The sequence below is a fragment of the Ceratotherium simum genome, chromosome 7 (genome assembly GCF_057802395.1).
Source record: "Ceratotherium simum simum isolate JZ-2026a chromosome 7, ASM5780239v1, whole genome shotgun sequence".
Taxonomy (NCBI): Eukaryota; Metazoa; Chordata; class Mammalia; order Perissodactyla; family Rhinocerotidae; genus Ceratotherium; species Ceratotherium simum.
In genome coordinates this window covers 20,102,446-20,111,932 of record NC_141906.1, presented here as the reverse complement: position 1 = coordinate 20,111,932, position 9,487 = coordinate 20,102,446, and the positions used below count along the sequence as shown (strand labels likewise).

Genomic DNA, 9,487 nt, shown 5'->3' with positions numbered 1-9,487 from the left:
AAGAAATTAATAAAGATAAAAGCAAAATGAACTATTTCAAAATCAGAAAACAGTATAATTGATGAATAAATCTAAGATCTAATTCTTTGGTGTGGGAGGAAGCAAACAATAAAACTGATAAACAGGTAGTTAACATAATAAAAAAGAAAGACAAAATATAAATATACAAATTAGGCATGAGAAAAGGTTTATCTCCGTGGGTACAGAGGAAATGATGAGAAATACAAGCAAATACTTTGCCCAATCCTACGCTAATACAATTTAAAATCTGAATGAAATGGATACTGCTCAAGGAAATATAAATTACTAACAGGGACTCAAAAAAAGTCTAAACTTTTCAAAAGAAAATCTAAACAGATAGGGGCTGGCCCAGTAGCGTAGTGGTTAAGTTCTCGCGCTCCACTTCGGTGGCCCGGGGTTCACAGGTTCGGATCCCGGGTGAGGACCGACGCACCGCTTGTCAAGCCATGCTGTGGCGGCGTCACATATAAAGTAGAGGTAGGTCGGCAGGATGTTAGCCCAGGGCCAATCTTCCCCAGGGCCAATCTTCCTCAGCAAAAAGAGGAGGATTGGCAACAGATGTTACCTGAGGGCTAATCTTCCTCAAAAAAAAAAAAAGAAAGAAAGAAAGAAAATCTAAACAGATAAATAATCATGGACAAAATCTGTCAAAAGCTATACCTCAAAAAAAAAAAAAAAAAGGTGAACCTAGATACATTAATGAGCAACTTCTTGCAAACTTTTCGGAAATTGATCATTCTCATACCATTAAAGTTATTGCAAAGCATAGAGAAAAAAGTAAACATCCCAGGGTTTCATGAAGCCAAAATCTTATAAAGATTGTATGACAGACAATCTTTATATGACAAATGAACCAGTCTCATTTATGAATATACATACAAAATGCCTAAATAAAATATAAGAACATAATTTTGCAGTATATTTTGAAAACAACTTGACAAAGTACAGTTTATTTCAGGAAGGACAGAGTGGTATAATATAAAGAAATCCATTAAGCTAATTCACTATATAAATAAATAAAAAGAGGGAAAAGCAGAACAATTAAGAGAAATGCTAAAAATCTGATACAATTGAATATTCATTCCTCATAAATATTCTGACAAAAGGAAAATAATACTTCTCTAATATAACAGATATAAATCATGTGCACATGCACACATACATGTATACACATCTTATCAACCAATAGTATTCTTAATATCCCCATTAAAGTCAGGAGCAAGACAATGATGCTCATCACGTCTCCTGTTATTAGCACCATGCTCTAATCAACTAAGCAACAGGGCTTGGAACAGCTCTCCTATTATTTATTTATTTTTTTTTTTTTTAAAGATTTTATTTATTTTATTTTTTCCCCCCAAAGCCCCAGTAGATAGTTGTATGTCATAGCTGCACATCCTTCTAGTTGTTGTATGTGGGACTTGGCCTCAGGATGGACGGAGAAGTGGTGCCTCGATGCGCACCCGGGATCCGAACCCAGGCCACCAGCATTGCAGCGCACGCACTTAACCACCAAGCCACAGGGCCGGCCCTCTCCTATTATTTAATGTTGCACTGGAAGTGCTAGTTAATTTAATTAGACAATAAAATAAGAGTCATAAATACTAGGAAGGAGAGAATTATTATCAATTATATGATAGTCTACCTAGAAATCCAAAATAATCAACTGAAAAATTGTTAGAAACAACACAAGAGCACAGAACATTTTTTGTTCTTTATTCTGGCCATTCTTTATACTGGCCATTTTTCTGTGGTTTTGTGTTGTTTCCAACAATTAGTTGACAAGCATATGGACGCACAAGGCCCTGGAAGTCAGCAGAGCTTGGGAGTGGTGGGAGTCGGGGTGAGCATCAAACACTTCAGGCTTGGCTGCTTCAGAAACCTTGGAGGGGGCCGGCCCGTGGCTTAGCCGTTAAGTGCAAACGCTCGGCTACTGGCAGCCCAAGTTCAGATCCCGGGCGCGCACCGACTCACGGCTTGTCTGGCCATGCTGAGGCGGCGTCCCACAGACAGCAACTAGAAGGATGTGCAACTATGACATACAACTGTCTACTGGGGCTTTGGGAAGAAAAAGAGAAAAAAAAAAAGGAGGAGGATTGGCAAGAGACATTAGCTCAGGGCCGGTCTTCCTCAGCAAAAAGAGGAGGATTGGCATGGATGTTAGCTCAGGGCTGATCTTCCTCACAAAAAAAAAATAATAATAAATTAAAAAAAAAAATTAGAAACCTTGGAGGCAAGGCAGGTGACCCAGTCAGCACTGACAGGAGTGTGTGTGAGCAATCTGTCCCCCAGACTGAGCTCCTTGGCCCCGTTAATAGGCTGAAGCTGGTAAGCGACAATGAAGCCTTTTGTCCTGCGCTGAGGAGTGAGACTATAACAAATCAGAGGGATCCTGGAAGCCCTCTTCCTTATCAGCACCTTACCACAGGCTGCAGCCAGAGCTCACAGCTGCTCGTCTGAGACCAGCAGGAAGACCAGACGAGATGAAGTAACCGGGCTAAGAAAACAGAAGCACAGGCTCTTTTCCCAAGAGTAAAGCCAGAGGAGGGAGGTAGAGACGCGGGGAAGGGAGGAGGGCTCAGGCGGCAGCGACCTGAAAGAGAGGAGAGCTCCAAGTATGTCAGAAAAGGCAAGGGTAAGGGTCTTCCAGACTAGTGCCATAATCCTGTCTGCCCTACCCTGTTTCAGAGACAATGATGAGGCCTTTCTCTTGGCTCTCTCTTTAGCTGGCACCTGGGCACTTTCACTTGTTCTCTTATTCAATCCATACAACAACCCTTAGAAGCAAGGTTTTTGACAATTTTGTGTATTTATCCAAATGTCTTCCCTGTGGTAAATATATTTGCTTTAGGTAAATTTTCCTGTTTTTGTTTTTGTTTTTGTTTTTTAATGAAATCATTATACAGTTTTGCAACTTTTTTTCATTATCTCTTAGCTTTTCATTTTGTACATACAGCTCTATCTCATTATTTTGCAATCTGTGGTTACTTAGTATTTAATGGACCTTTGGGTGGCTTCCAATTTTTGGTATTATAAACAACGAGTAGAATATACTTCCTCCAGATCTCCATTTGGCTGAGTCCTCACTTCATTCAGGTTCCTGCTCAAACGCCACCTCCTCAGAAAGACCTTCCTAGATCACACTATTTAAAATAGCACTTCCGGGGCCGGCCCGGTGGTGCAAGTGGTTAAGTGCGAGCGCTCCACTGCGGTGGCCCGGGGTTTGCTGGTTCGGATCCTGGTTGCAGGGCCAATCTTCCTCAACAAAAAGAGAGGGATTGGCAGATATTAGCTCAGGGCTGGTCTTCCTCACAAAAAATAAATAAATAAATAAATAAATAAAATAGCACTTCCCCCCTCCAAAAAATAAAAATAAATAAAATAGCACTTCCCTCCAACTCTCTACCATTTCCTAATCCCTTATCCCCCTCTTTTTTATAGCACTATCACTACTTTATATTGTTTGTAAATTTATTTGTTTACTCATGTATTGTCTGTCCCCACCAGAGGCCTCAAAAGTTTCCTGAGAGTAAGGACTTTGTTTTGTTTCACTGCTGTGTTCCCAGTGCCTAGAGGTGCCAGGCCCACAGGAGTATCTCATTCAGTATTTATTGCATGAACTAATACAGCAATAAACATTCTTTTACATATTTTTGCAAATCTGCATAAACGTTTCAGTAGAATTGCTGAGTCAAAAAGTATAAATGTTTAAATTGTAACAGAAAACATCAAAACAATCTTTTAAAAAATGGTACCAATTCACACCTACCTCCATAGCAGATAAGAATGCATTTCCCCACACCCTCCACAACAACATAGGATAATATCCATCTTTGTAATCTTTCCTCTTAATTTTAGAATTGAAAATACATGTAGTTTTATGATAAAACAAAGAAGGAAAGGTAGAAGTCTGTGTCTCTCGGGATCCCACTTCCCTCACTGACACCATATAAGCTATGTGCCCTCCTGTCCAGACAACTCAAGCATTACACTGCATAACTAGTCTGGGCCCCCAGCTGGGTCCAGCCGTCTTGCCTTCAGCAACTCTCCCAATTAGTTCTCACCCTCGCCTCACCCCATTCTTGCTGGGGTAGAAAGAGCTAGTCTTTAAGCCAGTAGTGATACAGTCTCAGTAACACTAGCTGTATGACTGTGTGATGCAGGCATTTAACCTATCTGGGTTTCATTTTCTTCATCCGTAAAATGTGAACAAAGACATCTCTCTTGGGGGGTTCCTGTAAAGATTAAATAAGATGAATATGTAAAGCATCTGGCTCAGTCCCTGCCATATAGCTGGCACTAGACCCTTCCCAGCTCCCTCAAAAGCACCCCAGCTGTTTGTAGCACTGACTTTTCTCATATTCTGACCTGTATAAAGGTAATGAGCATCCGGTAGGACATGCATGGTGCCTGAACATCGTAGGCACTCAGACGTTGACTGCCATTTAGAGTTGATTCTGCATCCAGGAGCTAGTTCATCCGTGCAGATTGTATCACACACTACTTGGTACTCCCTACCCAACTAGCTCCTGGATGAGCTCATCTCTCAATCCTGTCTGAGCTGAACAAGGACCTTTACAGAACTTTAGAAGTGACTCATGACTGAGTCATCAAAACATGGCAATACCCAAACACACTCCTGTTGCTACACAAAAGACCAGCATGGGACGTCTGCCTTATCTCCTTTCCCTCTCCTAAGGAGACACGGCCCCCTGACTCACAGGAGGAGAGTCTTCGCATCTTTTGTGCTGCAGTAATCTGAACAAAGCTGGTTTCAATAATCACAGTGCGGCCAGCAAACAACTCGCAGTCCTCTCAGTCATCCTAGTCATTTCCTGTGTATGTCACTAACCTAAGAGGAGAGGCAATTAATCAATTACCCAAATGTGTATTGAGCCCAGGCATTCTGTTGGGCATGCACGATTCCTCCTGTTGATAACATTTCTGTGAAGTGACCTTTTCAGTTATTGAAATTCATTAAGAATACAGAGAAAAGCAGCCCTTTGTGCCTCTGTAAAAGGAAAAAAAAAGAGAATATTGGAGAAAATGGGGCTACTCGGTTCTGTTCCAGTGGAAAGGAGTTTTAAAGTAGCAAGCAGAAAGCATGATGTTTTGGCTAACTGCTTCACAGAGCTATCATTTTAAACATGTTGGTTGAGAACTAGTCTCCTATCTAGGAAATGATATGGTCATTGGTCAGTATTTTCTCTTGGGAAAAGTCTTGAAGTTAGTATCATTGCCCCAGGCCTGAGTGATTGCAGTGGACTATCAAGTCTTTCAAGATTTGGGGGCCTGTGTATCGGCTGAGATAACCGGGAGCGGGAGTGAAGGCTTCTTGCACTAATAAGTCTGGTTATAGGCAAGGTTTTGTGGAAATACAGACACAACTTTTAAGTACCCTAGCATGGTCTCCCGTAGCTGAAGGCCCCAAGCAAAATTGAATGAGAATCTTAGATCGTCAAACTTTTTGAATGTAATCCATATAATTGATACAATCCATACCTAAAGGATATAATGAAATCTGCCCTTGCTCTACCTTATATAAATGTTAGAAGGATAAATGGAACATAGTATGTTAGTAGTCCTTAAAGATTAATTAAGCATGACAAGAAATAATATTTATTTCATTAAAATACAAGCTCTCAACTGGTCACTTTCCCCGTGCTATGCTTCTTAAGTTCTTATAATACCAATAATATTTCTGTTCTGATTTGATTATCCTCGCTGGTTGTACACAAACTCAACTGTCTATCCACATTAAGCAAACTTATTTTGAGGAGACCAGGAGTCACATGTTGCATTTGCTGACTATAAAGCCATTAACAAGTGTGGATTACTCTCAAACAACATTGCTATAATTAAAAGTACACATAAAACACTTGAACACTATTTGTAAGGGACAACGCTAGTCTCATGTTTAATCCATTGAACAATTAAGGAGGAACTGGACTTGATTATATTGTATTCCTCTCCAGATGAGCTGATGAATACGTGGAGAAACGGTCTAATATCCTCCATCAGAAGGTATTAAGGCCAGTGAGAGTAAAGAAATCTAGTCTATACCCAAGAAGTCAAACAGGAGCAGTGCTGGGAGTTACCACATTCTAGCCTGAGATCTGGATTCCTGGGGCCAACCGGCAGTTGGTAACAGTTAGAACTGGGTTGAAGTGAGGTGAACTTTGCTGAGAACCAGCAGGAGGGGAAAGGCAAAGATAACAAGGAAGATGAAGAAAGACAGCTGAACTTCTTAGCATATTATTCGTTTTTTAAGTGAAAAACAGATTTGACCAATGTGATATTTTTTTTTAAATTAGAAATCTATTAGAGTAGGTAGCTCTTGTTTAGGGAAAGTTATTATTTCTCTAGAATCAAAAGCATAAACTAGAAAAGATTCAGCCTTGGGTAAAACCTAGCTAGTCTTATGAAACATTCCTAAAGATTTTACATCACTGTGAAAAGTTAGTTCCTAGTTCTGAAGTACCTTTCATTCAAAAGTGCAAGGCTTATGTTAATAAGAATATGCACATATATTCATGTGCTGTGTATATTAAAAGTATTTGAGAGGGTAATTTAGGAATCTCAATTATGAATATTCAGGGCAGGAATCTTGCTTATTTTGCTGCTAAGGAAGGTGAATGGGCTAACAATAGTGGTATTAAAGCCTTTTACTTGCTAAGCCATCTGTCTAAACGGGATAAACAGGTTAAGTTTGTTCTCCCAACACCTAGAGGCAAGATTTTTACTCAGTTATTACAACATTACCACAAGTGTGTGGATTCTGCAAAAGTTGCCTAGCAACATTACAGTTAGAAATAACACTGGGTTGGGAAAGAACAGGAAATTTGAATTAGATATGCCCTGGGGCATGTGGGCGTAACCCTGGCTCTCCAGTACAGTGAGTGCTGTACTCAGAGGAGCATGAAATTTTAAAAATCAGAACGATCATTTAGAATTTCAGTTAGGACAGTGATGCAGTTAAACCATAACATTGTGCCATGCTCTCAGCTAGAGGAGGCAGGGCCTGGGTTTCCATTTTGGCATTTTTGTTGTAAAGAACTTTAGATTTTTATTCAAATATTCCAGAAACATTTATTAAGCACCTTCTCAGGGACCAAGGCACACTGCTGGTGGCTGGAGCACTAAAGACAAATAAAACTTGATCTCAGCCCTGGGTGGGAGGGAAGCCAGACAAGTAAACAAAGAGTGTTACATAGCCCATGCGGGGTGCCGGGGAAAGTGTGGAGCAGGGAATCTTACCTGAAAGTGGAGAAAGTCAAACAGTTCTCACAGTGAGTCTTGTTTTCAACTTAAAAAAAAATTCCTTCTTTCTCCCAGTCATTCTATACATTTGTTGAGAATTTACCTCTCCCATTATGTGGAGCACCTGGGTGCCAAAAATTCAAAGTACAAGGGCTGTGGACCAAGAACTCTTCCCTTCCCGTCTGGAACCCAGGTCCTTTTGTCCCAGCCTACGTCAAGGACCTCCCAGTTAAGGGAAGCAGACAGGTAGCAAAGTTAAGAGTTGACAAAAAAACAAAAAAATGTTAAAGAGTGTTTACCTCCAGGAAGGGGAACTTGGGCTGGGGGTTGAAGGGGTAGGTGGGAGACTTCTGTACTATTTGAATTTATATTCAGAGAGAAAAATAAATCAACAAATATTTAAGTAAGGGCTCTACTCTCACTCAGAAGATACTGAGCACCTAAGCCACATCAGAACACTGCAATAAACAAAACAGAAGAGGTGCCTACATTCAGGGGCCTTATTTTCTAGAAGGGGATAGAAATAAACAAATAAACAATCAACTTACTTTGAGAGAGATATAAGCCTGTTAAGGAAATAGAGCAGGGTGTTGTGAAAGAGTGGAGGCGGGGAAGGGACCTCAGCTTGCAATAGGAGTTACAGAATTCCTATACAGGAGGGGCTTGGAGCAATGATCTAGTTGGGGAGAGATGTCTACTGGGTTCTCTTTACCTAGGAAGTACGCTCTTTTTACATACAATTCATGTTACAGATCAACAAAGAGTAGAAGTTTTCTGAAGTTATTTTTATTTACACTTCACATGAAATTGAGAAAATGTCAACTATTCATATCAAAGAATTATATTTGTCATCAGGAGTGAAGGAGAGGAGGTGTTGGGGGCAGTGCTAAAAACCACTCTGGCTTTGGCCACCATGAAATATAGCAAAGGGTAGAGTTCTTGTCTTTTAAGAGCTTAAAATGACATTGGGATTTTGTATGTTGGGGTTAACATACAAAAAAGACACCTTTATACATCAGTTAGCAAATGTTTGGAGAAGACAGCTGTTCACCCTTCACTGCATCTTTAGTCATGTGATCTCAGGGAATTCCCCATGAGATAAGTACTAAGACATGTTTTCCATTATTAAAAATCCAGCTTGAGGTTAGCCTTTGAAAAGTGTTAGAACATATATGGCAAAGTGTTAATATTCATAAAGTGCTACAACAATAAAAGTGGACAATAGAAATAAATGTAAATGGCCATTAAGCACATGAAAACTGTCCAATAAGATTCAAAACAACAAAACAACATTAACAAACATTAAATGCCCACTGATGTCCACAACTCATCAAGAGTGTACTCTAATCCACTGCTATCGAGAACATGTTTTTTTTTCCTGGAGGGCAGTTTGGCAGCTTATATCCTTTAACCCAGTAATTCTCACTTCTATGAATGTATCCTAAAGAATAAAAAACACAAACAACGGAGGAAAAAAAACAACAAAAGAGGGAAGAATATTCATCACGGGGTTATGTACAACCGAAAAATTAAGAAACTTGTACGTGTGACAATAAAGTACGGATTAAATCACTCTGACTCGTACTAGAGGAATTTTTTCTCAAGGTGCGTGTAAGTTTGCGGCGAGCTGGGCCAATCGGTTTTACCAACACTTGCCCACGTGCTGGCAAACGAATACAAACAGCGTGGCCGCGTGGTGGGCACTCGGTTTTGTGCTGGGCCGACTGCGGTGCCGTTTCTATTTACTGGGGACAAGTCTCATGTGGACTGCAGAGGGGACCACGGCCTGGGGAGCTCACCTCGCCGCAGACACCGGACCCTAACAGCCCCCGTGGGGGGAAACTGAGGCTCAGAGGCCGCCCCACAGCCGGTGTCCTCGCCTCGAGAACTCGCGGGTCCGTCTTCTCGCTGATTTCGGTGCCTGAGCAATCGGTCACATAGTTCGGAAAGCCCCTGAGTCACCATGCAGGGCTCAGACCTCGACCCGGGAACGTGACTGCCCACAGCCACGCCCACGACGCCTCAGAGGCCGGTCCGAAGGGACCCGGGACAGGAGGCCGGCCTCGGGGGACAGCGCCCGAGGCCCACGGCCGTCCCCGCTCACCCCGCCCGCAGAGCCCCCGAGGCGCTCCCCGGCCGCCTGTCCGGCTTCGGGACCCGGAGCGCCGGAGGAGCGGCGAGGACGCCACGTCCAGAGCGGCGTTCG

General features: G+C 41.7%; 1 long non-coding RNA gene across 1 annotated transcript in view; it reads right to left on the bottom strand.

Annotated features, from left to right (window-relative positions):
* LOC147916561 (uncharacterized) overlaps positions 1 to 9,487 on the bottom strand; it is a 38,188-nt gene continuing 28,701 nt past the window's right edge. Inside the window, exon 3 of the long non-coding RNA XR_015552667.1 lies at positions 1 to 2,614. This is a non-coding gene — a long non-coding RNA (uncharacterized LOC147916561). The remainder of the gene's footprint in view (positions 2,615 to 9,487) is intronic.